Raw genomic sequence first — 16814 nt, 5'->3', positions numbered from 1 at the left:
CAGGAAGGAAAGCCTGTATCAAGGTGAAGGGTATCACATTAAACGCGGCTAATAGTGAGAACATTTATTTCGATAGCCTAAAAGATTTGATACTCGACTATACGTTTAAGGAGGCTGGTGCAAATGGTGAATTAAAAGACATTACACTGCGGCAACCGGGGATAGTACGTGTTAAGCGAGACTGGCACTTAGAGACGAGAACACTGCAAAAGACCCTGAAGGTCGTGTATGATAAGCGTGTCCTGGGGCCAGACCTTACAGCCCTGCCCTATGGGTATTGAACAATGGATTTTACACTGCAGCACCCGTTTTCATGTATTCTGTCAGGGCCCTCAAACTGCGGCAAGAGTTTTTTTATAAGACAGATATTAGACAATGCTAGCCATTATTTATCATGTATGCCTAATAATATTGTTTGGTGTTATAGTTGCATGCAGCCGCTCTATAAAGAACTGAAGTTAAAATACCCTTTTATTAAATTTATAGAGGGGTTACCTGAAACATTTAATGACGATGAATTACTACCATGTGATAAAGTAAACATGTTGATTATTGATGATCTTATGGAAAGGGCCTGTGAAAGCGATGAGATTGAAAAATCCTTCACTAAATACGTACACCACAGAAACCTCAGTATTTTATATATTGTACAGAATGTGTTTTGTCAGGGACGTAAAAGTAGAACTATTACTTTAAACACCAAATATATGGTTCTTTTCAAAAACCCGAGAGATAAATTACAGATCACCACATTAGCGCGACAGATGTATCCAGGCAAATCTCAATATTTTTTGGAAGCTTTTGAAGATGCCACCAAGAAGTCTTTCGGATACTTATTTGTCGATCTCATGTCAAAGACCCCTGATGAATACCATTTAAGGATGGGTCTTTTTCCCCCTGCCCCCCCGGTGGTTTATGTGTATAAAAAACAAAGAAAGTAAAAGAATCTGGTTTTCCAGCTTTGAGCGCATTTGCGGTCTGTGACTCTGGCTGTCAGTATGTCACCGTGCAAGAAGAGCAACCTGGTTGTCCTGCAGCTGCTGCTTAAAGCCGCCCCGCAACAGAGGAAGGCCATTCTGTGCGCCGCGGGGAGTGACCTGGTGCAGGCCGTGTCCGAAATCGCGCTTAATACACTGAAAGGAAACATCCGCTTGAGCGCTAAACAATTTCGGAAACTCAAGAAAAGCGGAGGCATTATAAAAACTCTTAGTAAAAAGACCGTGTCTGTCAAGAGAAAGAGAAATCTATTGAACCAGTCTGGGGAGTTTATCGGCAATTTGCTAAGTATCGCCCTCCCTCTCATCACTAGCTTACTGACCAAGTAAAAACTGCAGTTTACAGAAAAAATGTTTTTAGTTCCGCAGAAACAGATGGACAGGATTAAAGAGGACTTTCCAGTTGAGCACGACATCCGAAAAATAGCCACGTATAAATTGGATGGGGAAATGAAAGATATTCTGCAAAGCTCTCATTTGGGAGAATATGAAAAAGCTAAACGCTATGCACAAGTGTTGCAGAGGTACTTGACCCTGACGTGTCAGGCGGAATCAGAAAAGGCCGTGTTAACTTTGCAGATGCCTGACACGGACACCCCGGGTGAAATAACGCCTACAGAGCCTGTTTTTGATGATATTTTAGAGGCTATACCACAGAGGCAAAAGAAAAATGCCGAAATATTACTTAAGAGAATGGTGTCCAACAATGCTGTAACTTCATGGAACGTGAATGGGGAGTTTGTGTACAAGGGGGCTCCTATCCGCGGGTCTCATATCATAGATCTGGTAAGGGCTGGCACACAGCAGCACACACTGGCCTCAGGCAGGACACCGAAAGGTTGGGGGAGTTTTATGACCGCTATGGCCGAGATTAATATCCCCGGTTCTGTTTTGTCCAACAGAGTTAACCGGGAGTTATTGGAGAAACTAAAAATGGCCCCTACTAGAGATAGATATCCTATTTCTCCGGATCCAGAGTTTATCTCACTGGAGGGGGCTGTTGCCCCACCCGAAACTCCACAGAGAGACCACCCCGCAAAAAGACGCAGACTATTTAGAAAATTACCATGGTTATTTAGATTAGTAGGGATCTGTTCGCCATCCGCATACAGGGCCAGGAAATTAATATCACAATGTTTAAAGTTGAAGGGGTTTTGTGTAATGTCACCACTGAATTCTATTACTATTATTATTATTATTATTATTATTATTATTATTATTATTATTATTATTATCACCAATTACAATTATTTTAGGCAATTCCTCTGGCCAGACTGAACACTTTAATCTGAACCCGATCTACAGGGTATTTTGCATTAGCCACCTGCAGCGCATCGGCGTGGCCCAGCCTGACCCTCTTCACAAACAGAGCTGCTGAGAGAACCGACAGCTTGAAATCCTCAGCGTTTCTCATGAGACAGAATGCTTCTCTGTTTCGGGTGAGTTTAATTTTTATATCAACGCCGTTCAGCATTAATTTGCCTTGAAAAAACATGTCTGCATGAATACAACCCAACAAATCTAGTTTTCGGCTTCCTGCTGTATAGGCAGCTCTATTTTTGAACCCCAGGTTTGCCCCGTTCAGCACGGTTACTTCATGCTGGCCGGCTGTGTCCTTGACAAAAAGGCCTGCTGAGTACTGTGTGTTCAAAGTGCTTTCACTGTAGTTGAAAATGGATTCAATAATAGCTCTGTACGGATAACAGTTGTTGCTCTGGCTAATAAGTCGGTCCCCGATCGTGATGTCGACCTGGCTGAAAAGGGAGGCCACGGGGTAATTGACCAGGCCCACGCGATCATCCAGGGCCATATTGGTGCCATCGTGTCTAGTTGTCTTACAAGTCAGGTAGATGACGGTATTATTCAGATCTAAATAATCTTTACCGTTTCCAGTGATGTAGAATTCCAGGGGGGCATTGTCAGAGAGCACTGTGAGGGGGGGCACCTCCACATAGAAGCTCTTTTCGATGCTGGTCTATGTGGGCGCCAGCTGAAAAAGGTTCAGTTCAGATTTGGTGCACTCCCCAGAACTGCAGTGAACGAAAGCCATGTTTAAAATATATCCCCGCGATGTTGTCACCTGGAGCTCCTCTTCTTACCGGCCCCGTTTCTCTTATGATTGTGTTTCTTCCGTATGGCCCTTCTTTTAACAGGGGCCGGGGGTCCTGTGAGCTCCAGGGGTGTCGTTCTTTTCCTTTTAATGCCTCTCCTGATATACATTAGTCACAAGCCCTCCTGTTTCGGAGAATTTATTCTACTGGCCACCGCACTTGTAACCTGGCCGACCACATCTTTAGCTATGTTTGTGGCAGCCGATCTGACGTGTGGTTTGACAAGTTCTAATCCACGTCTCAGAAAAGGCATAGCTTTTCTGAATAATGCTCTAAATATACCTACTACCCCCGCACCACATTGCACAGGCATCCCGGTGAAACTGGGGAGGCCATTACTCGCCTGAGACTTGTAGTAGTTCCTATACATGTGTGGGTCTCCATAGTTTTTAACAATCACCATAATTTTAAAAGTGGTTGTATCTAACAGGTCGGAAATGCAACTTCACTATCACCTTGCCGTGTGCCAATGTGACGTGTTCGTTCTGGTCAGTCTTTATTTCAATGCGTATGGTGTCAAATTGATCCATGCTCAGGGGGACATGGAGGCTAGTGAGGCTTAACATATAACAGCGTAACAAACTTGCCTTCTTCCCCTTTTTTAGGTACACAGCGCAGAAGTGGGGCATAACTGTCACCCACTAATTGGTGTTCAATTATATTGGTATAAACATACATGTGGTTAAAACCCACAGTAATATCTGCAGGATGGGCCGATTTCCCCCCCCCCCTTCTCAGGAATGAACCCCAAGACGTGTGCTATCTGGCTCCTGGTAAAAAACAATATAGTTGAATCCCCGAAAATGCGCACACTTCTACTAATATAGTTGTATTGAAAGTATACCTTGGGCGATGTTCGGGACAGCCTTGACAGCATTATTCATGGCTGTTTACAGTACATTAATGTTTTTATAGTAGCCGTGTGATATTTCATAATACCAGATTGTGTCAGTTGGGTCAGAATGCAATTCGAAGCTCTGTTTCCTGTCAAACGTACTGACAGTCATGGGGTAGTGCATCTCCACCATCCCTACCTCCCATTTCCATGCTAGATCGATGGATTTGGCTAGATGATCAGTAAAGTTGGAGCTCTTGTTATTAGGAAATAGATCCTGTGAGGCATTGCTGGTTAAAGTTAGGTAAAATCCGTTTTCACTCATTTTCTGAGCCTCTCACAACCCCGGGGCTATGTCTTTCACCTCCGAAGCTTCGATCCAACTATTAAATTTAACCCCCCACCCCAACCATTTGACTAAAACTTGTTTATTTCTACCATGACCTCTCGAGTCTAAAATGGTTTGTATACAATATACTCGGTCAACATTCGGGTTTTGTAACTCTTCTGTGTAAAACTGGCCTTTTATCTCATCACCAGCATAATCTTTTAGTTTGTAAATGGGTCTTAATCCCGGGATACATTCTTTGACAATAAAAATCTAATCAGTGAATGTCTGCTCATACCTCTTTTCAAATCGCCCTTTTATCCTTGATACTCTCACATGATCACCATGTTTAAACTTTAATATTGAAGGTTTGCTTTTTAAAAATGATCCATACACTGTCCTCCATACCCTCAGGGCATTGTCAGGGGTGACATCTACTGGACGCTCCTTGACAGTTCTATGGAATGTGTGTTTGTAACTGCGCACCAGGTCTGGTAAGACATCCACATATCTAAAAGTGTTCACGGCTGTAAAGTACTTCCACATTTTCGATTTTATAGTCCTATTGAACCTCTCTACCACACTGGCTTTCACTTTACTGTTTGTCACAAAATGTACAATTTGGTGTTGCTTGAGAAGACTTTGAAAACCATGGTTGAGGAATTCTTTCCCCTGATCTGTCTGCAGTTTCTTTGGAACGCGTCCATGGGTGAATATTCTTTTAAAGGCTGTGCATACTTGCTGACCCGTTTTGTTTTTTAACGGTACTACCCAGGCATATTTGGACAACACGTCAATGCAGGTTAGAATGTATTTCATACCGTTATTGAACTTTGAGAACTGCCCCATTTCCACCAGGTCTGCCTGCCATTGCCAGTCAATGTCTTGTACCAGTGTCAAATTCCTCTTAAACCTCACCCACGCTGGTTTGTGCACTGAATATGTGTATTGATCCGATAACCATTGTGAAACATGTTCTCTTTTTACATGAACAACCGTAGTGTAGTCTCAGTAGTGTATCGAGTCCTCCAAAACTTCCTGCGTTACCGGGTGTATAATATATCTCTTTTAATCTCTTTTCATAACTCATCCTCTAATGATTAAAGAAATCTACACTGTGCTAGACAAAATAGCAATGATCTGTGTCGCTGCCCTTGCCAGTAAACTGGTAGAGGGTGTTGCTAGTGCAGTGTAGTTCAGCTGTTTCTTCCTGGCTGCTGTAGGAGTTGGGCATGGGAGATCACTGGTCACACGTGTCAGTATCTAAGCTCACTGTTTACTTCTGACCTGATACCATGTTGTCATGTTTAGATTGGTCACAATAAAAAGACTGTCATTGACACATATTTTACTGAGTCTTGTTTTTTTAATTTACTAAAACAGTCATAAAACAATATAACCTAAAATAATATATATGTGTGTATTTAAAACTTGTACTTTTCAATTTACTAAAATAGTATCATACAACATTATAACCTTAAAAACACAGTTTATGCTATTAAACTTTACACCTCCACACCGAGGTACCCTCGGACCCTCACCATGATGGATGTCAACCTAGCAAGATGGCGACCATCTTATCAGATGACCTATGACCTTAGAAATCGCTGCCATCTTACCAGATGACCTATGACCTATGACCTTACAAATGACTGCCATCCATCAGTTCAAAGGTGGGGGTAACCGGAAGGTGAGGTGGGCCTTCCGGTCTATGGTAAGTAGGGAGGGCGGGACTTCCGGCTGTCAGTTTGAAATAAGCTGCCATCTACACTACTGTTATCCTTTTTTTGTTGTCCATTTATGTTGCCAACTTTTGTGACTTGAAACTGTTAGAACATAAGAACATAATAAAGTTTACAAAAGAGAGGAGGCCATTCAAACCATCGTGCTCATTTGGTGTCCATTAATATCTAAGTGAAAGACCTGAGGTCTTATCAAATGTAAATACAATAAATGACATATCAGCTCTGCATAAATATTCAAATGTATATGAATATGTATATATATTTCCTTAAATGGAATATATAAAATGTTGTTGTATAGTTCTGTCTGTCTGTCTCTCTCTCCCCCTGCACACCCACTTTTCTGGTTCCACGTGTAAAACACGTGGATCAACTCTTCCCTCCCCCTGCACAGTGACTTTTCTCTGTCTGTTCCATGTGCAAAACACGTCGAAACATCCTCTCCCCCACAGTCCTTTGTGCATCCCAGAATGCCTTGCAGAGGAAACAGTGACGTCACCCCCGGTGTTTGGTAACCCTACACTCCAGAGGAAGCAGAGAAGCGAGGACCGAGCCAATCCACAAGCACATCTGGGACACTGCCCTCTGCTGATTGGACATTAGTCACCTTTTGTTTAGAACTGTATAAAAATGCAAACCCGGAAGAGATCTTTAAGAAAAGCTGTTTGAACCCGCGACCGCCTCGTGTTCGCTCTGTTTTCCTTCCGGGCCGGCCTGATTAAAGACTTCTTTACCATTTGCAACACAACTCCTGCGCTGCCGTTTTCGTCAATTCAAGAGGGTTTCTTCAGATGGCGTAGTCGGCAGGATCCATCTCCATACACAAAACATCTCAAGTCCAAAAGGTGAGTACATTTATTTACCACCTGATATTTTGGGACTGCGTAATGAAATGTTTGTGTAAGGAGATGATCGAAACGCGGGTATAAAGTATGCCAGCTGGGTGCGCGACTAGATCGGGATGATTTAAACCGGAGAGCCTGGGAATAAACGCGATCATGATGGTGGATGTGGATTCAGCGCTGCAGCATCACCTTACAACCCAGACGACGGAAAACTTGACCCCATTTCAATGATAAGAAACGGATACAATTATGATGGCTCCGATCGAGACATCCACACATGAACAGCAGGGTAATGACTTTAAACCCCTCTGTCCATAGACCTCTCACCCTGGAGAGACACGCGATTCTCTCTGACCTCCCGAAATTAAAACCAGGGTAACCTAGATTTCACCAAAATGGCTGTATCGGTGCATGAGGAAGCGTGCAACAGAATATATAAGAAGCACATGTATTCCCTTGTTTAAATGTGATTCTACATTGTTTTCAGCTTCGAACCGACATTTTCATGGTAGATTTGTGTGTTTGTCTACATTACATATTTACAGTTGTTGTTTTTTTAGCCATACCTGGGAGATACTTGTGCTAAAAGCGTGAAAATGATAGGCGCTCCCTCCATTGTCTTAGTATCTTAAGAGCCGGTCTGTCGCGCTGTGCTGCGCACACGCTTCACCCACACTGCACTGCGGCTGAATTGAGACAAGTTGCTTTTAATATACTGCGGTTTTATCCAAAACACGCATAGGTGTTCAATACAATCATTGAAAAACATATGTATTCCGATCTGAGAAGAAACAAACAAACAAGCAAAAAACAAAATAATAATTCAGATTATGCCAAAACGTTAATTACGTCAATTCCACACGATAAAATGAAATAAAACTAAAATACAATGCTGATGAATTGCTGATACATGTTTGTGTATTGCTTTATATACACTCACCTAAAGGATTATTAGGAACACCATACTAATACTGTGTTTGACCCCCTTTTGCCTTCAGAACTGCCTTAATTCTACGTGGCATTGATTCAACAAGGTGCTGAAAGCATTCTTTAGAAATGTTGGCCCATATTGATAGGAGAGCATCTTGCAGTTGATGGAGATTTGTGGGATGCACATCCAGGGCACGAAGCTCCCGTTCCACCACATCCCAAAGATGCTCTATTGGGTTGAGATCTGGTGACTGTGGGGGCCATTTTAGTACAGTGAACTCATTGTCATGTTCAAGAAACCAATTTGAAATGATTCGACCTTTTGACATGGTGCATTTTCCTGCTGGAAGTAGCCATCAGAGGATGGGTACATGGTGGTCATAAAGGGATGGACATGGTCAGAAACAATGCTCAGGTAGGCCGTGGCATTTAAACGATGCCCAATTGGCACTAAGGGGCCTAAAGTGTGCCAAGAAAACATCCCCCACACCATTACACCACCACCACCATCCTGCACAGTGGTAACAAGGCATGATGGATCCATGTTCTCATTCTGTTTACGCCAAATTCTGACTCTACCATCTGAATGTCTCAACAGAAATCGAGACTCATCAGACCAGGCAACATTTTTCCAGTCTTCAACTGTCCAATTTTGGTGAGCTTGTGCAAATTGTAGCCTCTTTTTCCTATTTGTAGTGGAGATGAGTGGTACCCGGTGGGGTCTTCTGCTGTTGTAGCCCATCCGCCTCAAGGTTGTACGTGTTGTGGCTTCACAAATTCTTTGCTGCATACCTCGGTTGTAACGAGTGGTTATTTCAGTCAAAGTTGCTCTTCTATCATCTTGAATCAGTCGGCCCATTCTCCTCTGACCTCTAGCATTAACAAGGCATTTTCACCCCCACAGGACTGCCGCATATTGGATGTTTTTCCCTTTTCACACCATTCTTTGTAAACCCTAGAAATGGTTGTGCGTGAAAATCCCAGTAACTGAGCAGATTGTGAAATACTCAGACCGGCCGTCTGGCACCAACAACCATGCCACGCTCAAAACTGCTTAAATCGCCTTTCTTTCCCATTCAGACATTCAGTTTGGAGTTCAGGAGATTGTCTTGACCAGGACCACACCCCTAAATGTATTGAAGCAACTGCCATGTGATTGGTTGATTAGATAATTGCATTAATGAGAAATTGAACAGGTGTTCCTAATAATCCTTTAGGTGAGTGTATATAGTATAAATGTATAATGTGTTACTTAAATATAACTCGAAACCTTGGGAATAAAGTGGTCCAGTTATTGTAGTGCAGATCTGCATACACACACACATTATTATTATTATTACTATTATTATAATAATTATTATTATTATTATTATTATTATTATTATTATTATTAATTTGATCCTGCAATTGAAACATGGACTTAGGAAAAGTATCAAACTGATCAGTGTTAGTCTCTCATACATGCTGAATGACATGTGTGGCAGTTTTGAATGTAAAGTAAAATGCAAATATAGTTTTGGTAACTTGTGAATGTACTATAATTGTAATTAGAAGAATGCATATAGTTTCTAAACCTTAAAATACCACAAAATGTCCCTAATTGTATCCCCTTCCCTCAACTAACCACATGTGTCTTAAAAGTACCCATGAATATCTAACACACCACAGTGTCAGGTGCTGTCAGTGTGCAGGTCTCCTCTCTGTCAGTCAGCTCCAGTCAAGACAAGATCTCCTTGTGGCCAGCAAGCCCTCCTGCTGTCCCCGTGTCAAGGATCCTGAAGGGGAGGTAGAACAGCTCTCAGTCTCCTCAGTCAGCACAAACAGCCACCATGAGAGCTTCTAGTGGAGCAGCTCAGTCCTGACCTCAGCTCCTCTGTCCACAGAGCCCTGTCTGCACTGCCTGAGCCTAAGCCGATGCTGCGCTGTGTGATGAGGCTCTAGATCTCCACACTCTGAACTCTTGGCATCTGTGGTGCTTGATCTCAGGTCAGAGGCTAGAGTGTTTTAACCTTCCAATTTCCTGCTTTTAAAATGAATATGGTCTACACTGAAAATGAATGTAAGGAGAAGAAGAGGAGCTTGTATGTTACTAATCGAACTGTTTATTGTATTGTGCTTTGTCTCAGCCTATTGAACACCACGTGTCTCTGTCCAGCAGTGGGAGAGAACCATATAGCCCTGACGACCAGCTGAGTGAGCGCCCTGCTGCTGGATGTCCATGCCCCGATCCTTGAACCCGGTCTTGTCCCTCTTTTGTTTTCTTTTATTACTTTGCACCCTAGCCAGTGTTAGGCCTATTTTGCTACTTTTATGCCTGTCACGGCTACAGTCCAGCACTCCTCAACACCAGTCTAAGCACTTCCACTTTCCCAAGCAGAGGTCGCCATCGCCCCTTCCATAACGGTCTCCTCTCCCAATTTCAATCATTCAATCATCACCGCAATCACTTACCGCACATCTGCCCCTTATCATCCAGGTAATCTGCTTCCCTATTTAAACCCCTCTCTGGCTCTCACTCACCACAAAGGTTTGTATTCCTAGTGATTAATCGGCAAGAACTTCCTTTGTTTTGATCTCCTGTTTTCCACCTCCGACTTCTCGTGACCTTGACTTCTGGATTACCCCTGACACACTGTTTACCTCATCGAGCAACCCTTGCCTGTGATGAGACCATGCTTTACCATGGTCCCTCTCCTGTGCCCAGGCCTAAGGTCATAAGATGGACACAAGAAGGCACTGGACTGGTCTGATTGGATGAGTTCAGACCATGTATGGATTTGAATGGTTAAATTATGTTTAATATTTCCATTTAAATACTCAATTTGTGCTATGTAAAAGTTGGATGTGATGTTCATGAATTCAATTTTTTTAAATGTTTTTTTAAGAGCTGTTTGAGAGCTATAATTTAAAATGACTGGATTTGGCTCTTGTAGGTAGTTCAAAATGTTGGTGCTTTTAGTGTTATTCAAGTAATGAATCCTTAATGGTACAGGTTATTACAATAAAAACTAATCAGACAGATAGTTCACTACTGAGGACCATTATGGTGCTGGCATATCTAATCCCAAATTCCTTTACTAATCCCGAAGACTCTAAAAGGCTCATGAAAATGAATGAAAACAAACATTAACAAGTTATTCTCAGGTAAAAAAAAATAATAATCTAGGAAGAGAACCAGGCTCATAAATACAATATTACATTTTACTGGAAGGACAAAATCAATATACAAGATCCTGAAGCTGTTTTTTATTCTTTGAATGTTTTTACAATGTTTTCTCCAGTTCTCCTGAATCCATTAGTACAACCTTACTATAACACCAGACCATTGTGTTCTTTAAGATCTCCTATAACCATGGTTTTACCAGATCAAAGACATATTTTTTAAAGAATATCTTACAATTTGAAACAAACAAAAACATGTTATTTTCAATTCCTGATTTTCCTTACATATCATATAAAACCTATGACCTGTGACTATGATAAAGCTATGTCTCTAGTCCTGTTGTTTTGGAGACTTTGGATAAAAACTAAAGAGACATATATCTCAGGACCATAATGGTCCTCTAGCATTTGTGACCTTTCTAATCCCAAACACATAAGTGTGGCAGTTTCCTATACTATTCCTGACTGACTGAAGTCATAAGTCTTCTCTATAAAAAGGCTCATCAAAACAAAACAAACATGAATTAGTCCTTCTCAGGGTACATATACAACCTATGACTTATAAAGCTATTTGTCTAGTCCTGTTGTTTTGGAGACTTCATCCTAAACTGCTCATCCTGATCTTGAACACACAGCATCAAGTCTGTGTTCACAGCACTGCTGGGCTACAGGAGACTATTGTACCCAGGAAGCCAAGTTGCACAGAAGAGCCACTTTGCATGGGCAGCCCATGCTTCAGTGCTCTGGGAGTGTTTATAGCCCTGTGAGTTTAACACTTCATGACTGAGAGCTGCCCTTCATGGCCACAGACTCCACAACAACGACTTTTATCTCCATCTTCATCTGGGCTCTTGCCATCTGTGTACAAGGTAAGAATTGTGTAAATATGTCATTCTTAACATTTCAGTAAATATTACAACAAGATAAACATATTTATAGGAAGATTGGTTGATTTATTTGTTTGTACATTTGTTTATTTACCAATTTTATTTTGATCTATAAATCAGGATCAAACTAAATATATTTAAATAAGAATAATATAATTACATATGTTTTGCCTTTATTTTACTCATTTATTGTTTGATTTATTTTATTTCCAGAATCCAGTGGGCAGTATACTGTGACTCAGACTCCAGCAGTGAAATCTGTTCACCCAGGAGACACAGTCTCTGTGAACTGTAAAGTCCGCAGTGCAGTAGATAGTTGCTATGATAGTAATGACTGCCTAGCCTGGTATCAACAGAAACCTGGAGAAGCTCCTAAACTCCTGATCTATTCTGCCACTACTCGAGAGTCTGGGATCCCAGAGCGATTCAGTGGCAGTGGATCTGGGACTGCCTTCACTCTGACCATCAGTGCAGTCCAGGCTGAAGATGCAGGAGATTACTATTGTCAGAGTTAACACAGTGGTGCTGTGTTCACACTGTGCTGCACGGCCGTACAAAAACTTTCCTCAGCTGATTGACAGTGTGACTGCGCTGCTGCTGGGAGCGACTGCAGGTGCTGAGGTTGAAGGCAATGAAATGGGACACAGCCTGTGAGGAGCTCCACTGCACACACACACTGAGCTGCAATAACAAACTTTCAATATGTAAACAGTGCGAGAAAAAGTTTGTGAACCCTTTTGAATCACCTGCATACCTGTATAAATAGCTCCTAAAATATAGTCTGATCTTCATCTAAGTCATAACACAGTGTGATTTAACAAATAACACAAACACAAATTTGTACTTTTACGTGTCTTTGTTTTGTCTTTCGTTTTAATGTATTGTATTGTATTGATAGTGGATGTGTGGAGTGTCAGTCAAAGATCTTCTATAGTAACAAGATTCCCGTCACTCTAAGCACAATGAATCCCAGTATACAGAGAGAGAGGAGAGAGCTCGAGTGAGATTTCCATACAGTAACAGAATGACAAAATGAGGAAGTTAGCACACTCTAACACACTTTTTTGTAATGTTTAAACGTGTATACATTTTTGGAAGTATTTTCACGTATCACATTACCATATCATGACTGAATGCAGTTTTTATTAAAAACTTATTAGAGCTCTGCACTTTTTGTAGCACATGCACAGATAATGCTGCATGAGTCATCATTTTTAACAGAATCTAAATATAGATAACAGACCACAATAATACATTATACATAAGAACATAAGAAAGTGTCCAATCGAGAGGAAGCCATTCGACCCATTGTGCTCGTTTGGTGTCCATTATTAACTAAGTGATCCAAGGATCCTGTAAGTCATACGACCGTATGATCAGCCCCCTGGGATTCCAAGAAGTCTCAAATTTAACATCACTGAGAAAGAACACCTGGCTTGTTTGGTATCAACTGTAAGGCCCTGCTTTGAGGGAATAGAAAATGTAACTGATAGAACTAAAACATAACAATATAGAGAGTTAGAATCTCTAGGTAACATTTGAACCATTTTCACATTCCTCAAAGCCATTACACCCCCAACACACATCCTGTAGGAATCAAGGGAGAGGAATGGCAAAGACTACTTCAATTCAAATTTAAATTTTATTACCCCAACCCTGACCAATCAGAAGAGTGGAAGGAAAGAGATTGGAGATTATATTAGATTAATAAATTAAGTTGATCATATATATATATATATATATATATATATATATATATATATATATATATATATATATATCATGTCTTCACACATTAATTCATTTGTTTCACAACCCCCTGGTGACAAAGTAAGAGGGTATAAATTAATTATGATTTATGGTTATTAAGGCTCTTCTTTTCTCCAGAATGTTCCTGTTTATAGAGTGTCTCAGTGAAAGTGGTCTGGACTCTATGGAGGAGAGTCATGGTGACACAGATGCTGTAGAATGACAGAGATCCGGCTGTATGGTCCACATAAACTTCTATTCTGTGGGAAGAGGGGATGGCTATTTTCGTGTTTTTCTTATAGTGCCAGACAGAGCAACTGGACCCAGAGCACTCCAAACTCCAGGACGTGTCATTGTATCCAAGGTCTGTACCCCCTCCTTTTCTGTGCATTCCTCTATACATCGCTCCTACAGCAGCCCCTGTCCCACTCCACTCAGCCTCCCAGTAATTTTGAGTCCCAAACAGACCCTCTCCGCACAACACTTGACACCAGTAGTCTCTCCGGGTGATCAGGAAAATGCTGGGGCTCTGCAATCAGTGTCACAGTCCTGCCCTGCTGTGCCAGCTGTCTGTGCATTGTGTTGTGATCCAGTGTGAGTTCACAGAAATCTGATTGGAGAGAAGAGACCAGATCTGCAGGTCTAATCACTGAGGAGATCTATACCAGAGTCCCTCCGCCCACAGCTCGATAAAATACTCACACTGGAGTCTCTGTCTGTCTCTGACTGTCCATGTTAGTCTGTCTGTGACTTTGGTAGTCTGCCTTACTCTGTGTTTGTCAGTGTGTCCAGCTATATCCAATGCACCCGTCTTTAGTCCCTGTGTGTGTGTCTGTGTAGTAGCAAACTTATCTGCCAGTGTTAGTGTGTTTACTGTGTTGGGTGTATATTACTCAATGTGTCCACGGTATTGATTGTGTATCAGTGTGTGTATAGTAGTGTATGGTGTGTGTGGGGATAAAATATAGAAATCCTATCCTGCCTTTGTCCTCGCTGTGCTGTTATTCAGTTGGTTATCAGCACCTCACATTCCTTTCTTGCAACATATTATCTGCAAATTACCATCCAATGCAACTGGCAATGTAGAGTTTAATGATTATTATTCATGAGTAATAATCATAATAGTGATAAGATGAGAAGGTTTAGTTTAGAATGCCAATGAAATCACTGCTAGTTATTAGAAATGACCATTCAGACACTCTTTGTAAAATGTTAAGGCCCCTTGAGCCAGAGGGGGTATAAAAGCTTTGTTCTGTCTCAAAACTTTTGGGGAACAGTGTCATGCAAGCCTAAAATCCTTTGAGTTCTGTTTTGCGCTGTTCCTCCTGTGCACGTAATGAATTCTGTCTAGAACTCCCGACTCCACCACGTGTTAGTGTCTGTGTGTGTCTGTGGTGTCAGGTCATCTCTGAAAGGAGTCAGGCGTTTTCAGTGGAGAGTTTCAGTGTAAAACAGACTCACATTGTAAGAACTCCACTCTGGTCCTGGGCTCTGGAGCCTGCAGACTGAAGAGTCTCTTCACTGAGGAAACAGACAGAGACACAAAGAGAGAGAGGCAATTGAACCTTGTGGATGAATCCAGGGCACAAAAGAGTGTCTCTGATCACTGTGTCAGAGCAGCAGCTGCAGCTGACACCAGAAATCTTCAACACAAGAGCTGCTCTAATAAACATCCAGCCTCTCTGTCAGTCACAGGTCAGGTCCCTCCAGAGATGGACAATTATAGAGCGGTCAGCTGCTCCCTGGACACCTGTGACAATGTGTCTCTCCACCAACCTGTCTGTGAGATCTTGACCAGTTCCCCCTTGCAGAAATCCTCCAGTCGCTTTTTCAGTTCAGAGAGAACTTTTCCCACAGCCTCAAGAGAGAAGTGCGACCTGACAGTAATGTTGGGTGAGTCTACAGCTCCAGGAGCGGCACAGAGAGACTGGCAATTCTACAGCAGAGAGAGAGAGAGAGAGAGAGAGAGAGAGAGAGAGAGATGGACAAAAATTGAGAAATAATCGAAGTAGACAGAGAGAGGTAGAGCTGAAATACTGTAGCTGAGAGAATAAAGATGAACCGAGATAGAGACTGGTTATTCTAAACCACTGAGAGAGAAAGGGGGGCAGAGTGGACACTGTGCAGCAGAGACAAGTTTCCTGGGGAGAGGCAAAGAGCAGCTCCATGGCAGGGCTCTATGTAAAAGATGCCCCTTCCTGTCCTGCAGATTGTCCCAGAACAGTGACATTACCTGGAGGAAATGGATGTGATCCTCTGTGACTGACAGCTGGTTCAGATCAGCTGCATCCAGACTCTTGCAGGGGGGCTTAGCCCATACGTTTTGAGTGTTTACCAACTTATCGTGATGTTTCAGAGGCTGCTGAAGCCTGTGCTCTGCTTTTTCCTTAAGAGAATCAGACCATGTACAACATAGGACCTGAAAGGCCTTATATAACATATTCATATACTAACTGTTGGGGATAATTGAGTTTGGTGGGCATACTGATTATTTAACCTACTGTAACCATGTAACTCATTGTATTGTATTCTTATTGTAGGATTAGCCTTTAACAGAAGTTGCAGAGTTAACATTGTTAAAATATCTCACCGGAGGAAATGTTGCCATGGCAAGGGGGGCTGAAATTTGTCATTGTTGCAGAAATAATATCATAAATAACATACTCGTGCATAACTATTTCTGTGAAGGTCTAGACAATTGAACTCACGGCCTTCTTGACTCTATCTTGGAAATGTCAAACCACGAAACTCCCTATACTTAGATTATATTTTGAGGAACAGCTCAGAGCTAATATCATAAGCAATATACATGCTGCTCTTCAGACAAACCAGAAATAAGATAGAGTCCCACATCCTCTACTACTAGGCAAACCGTGAAGCTGTGTCAACTGAAACTCTTGAGTGTGTTATGAATGTTATGACTTATGAGATCGAACACATTTCATGTCTGCCTAGCAACTAGATCTGTAATATGTTTGTAATATCTGTATGTACCTGCCCCGGAACTCTTGGCAATCAGACTTCTAACATGTATAAAAGTGTGTGTTATTCCAAAAATAAACTGAAGACAAACGATCTGGCATTGTCTCGGTGACTTTACTTCCCGGGGTCGTAATGCACTGAAGGGTTCCTACTGTTGCTGTGATAAACTTGGGAAACGATCCACACGTACCTGAAGGGTTTTGACTGGCAGTCAAGTTGTACCTTAACATCTTTAAATTACAATCTGA

The 16814-nt window shown here is 41.8% G+C and overlaps 1 protein-coding gene and 1 pseudogene across 3 annotated transcripts in view; both read right to left on the bottom strand.

Moving 5' to 3' along the window:
• LOC136751671 (tripartite motif-containing protein 16-like) overlaps nt 1–16217 on the bottom strand; it is a 184353-nt pseudogene extending 168136 nt beyond the window's left edge.
• Nucleotides 1–16814, bottom strand: part of LOC136751661 (myelin-associated glycoprotein) — a 363254-nt gene that overhangs the window by 243595 nt on the left and 102845 nt on the right. The window lies entirely within an intron of this gene.

Source organism: Amia ocellicauda, chromosome 6 (assembly GCF_036373705.1).
Source record: "Amia ocellicauda isolate fAmiCal2 chromosome 6, fAmiCal2.hap1, whole genome shotgun sequence".
Taxonomy (NCBI): Eukaryota; Metazoa; Chordata; class Actinopteri; order Amiiformes; family Amiidae; genus Amia; species Amia ocellicauda.
Note: the sequence above shows the minus strand (reverse complement) of the source record. Positions and strands in the feature narration are given on the sequence as shown.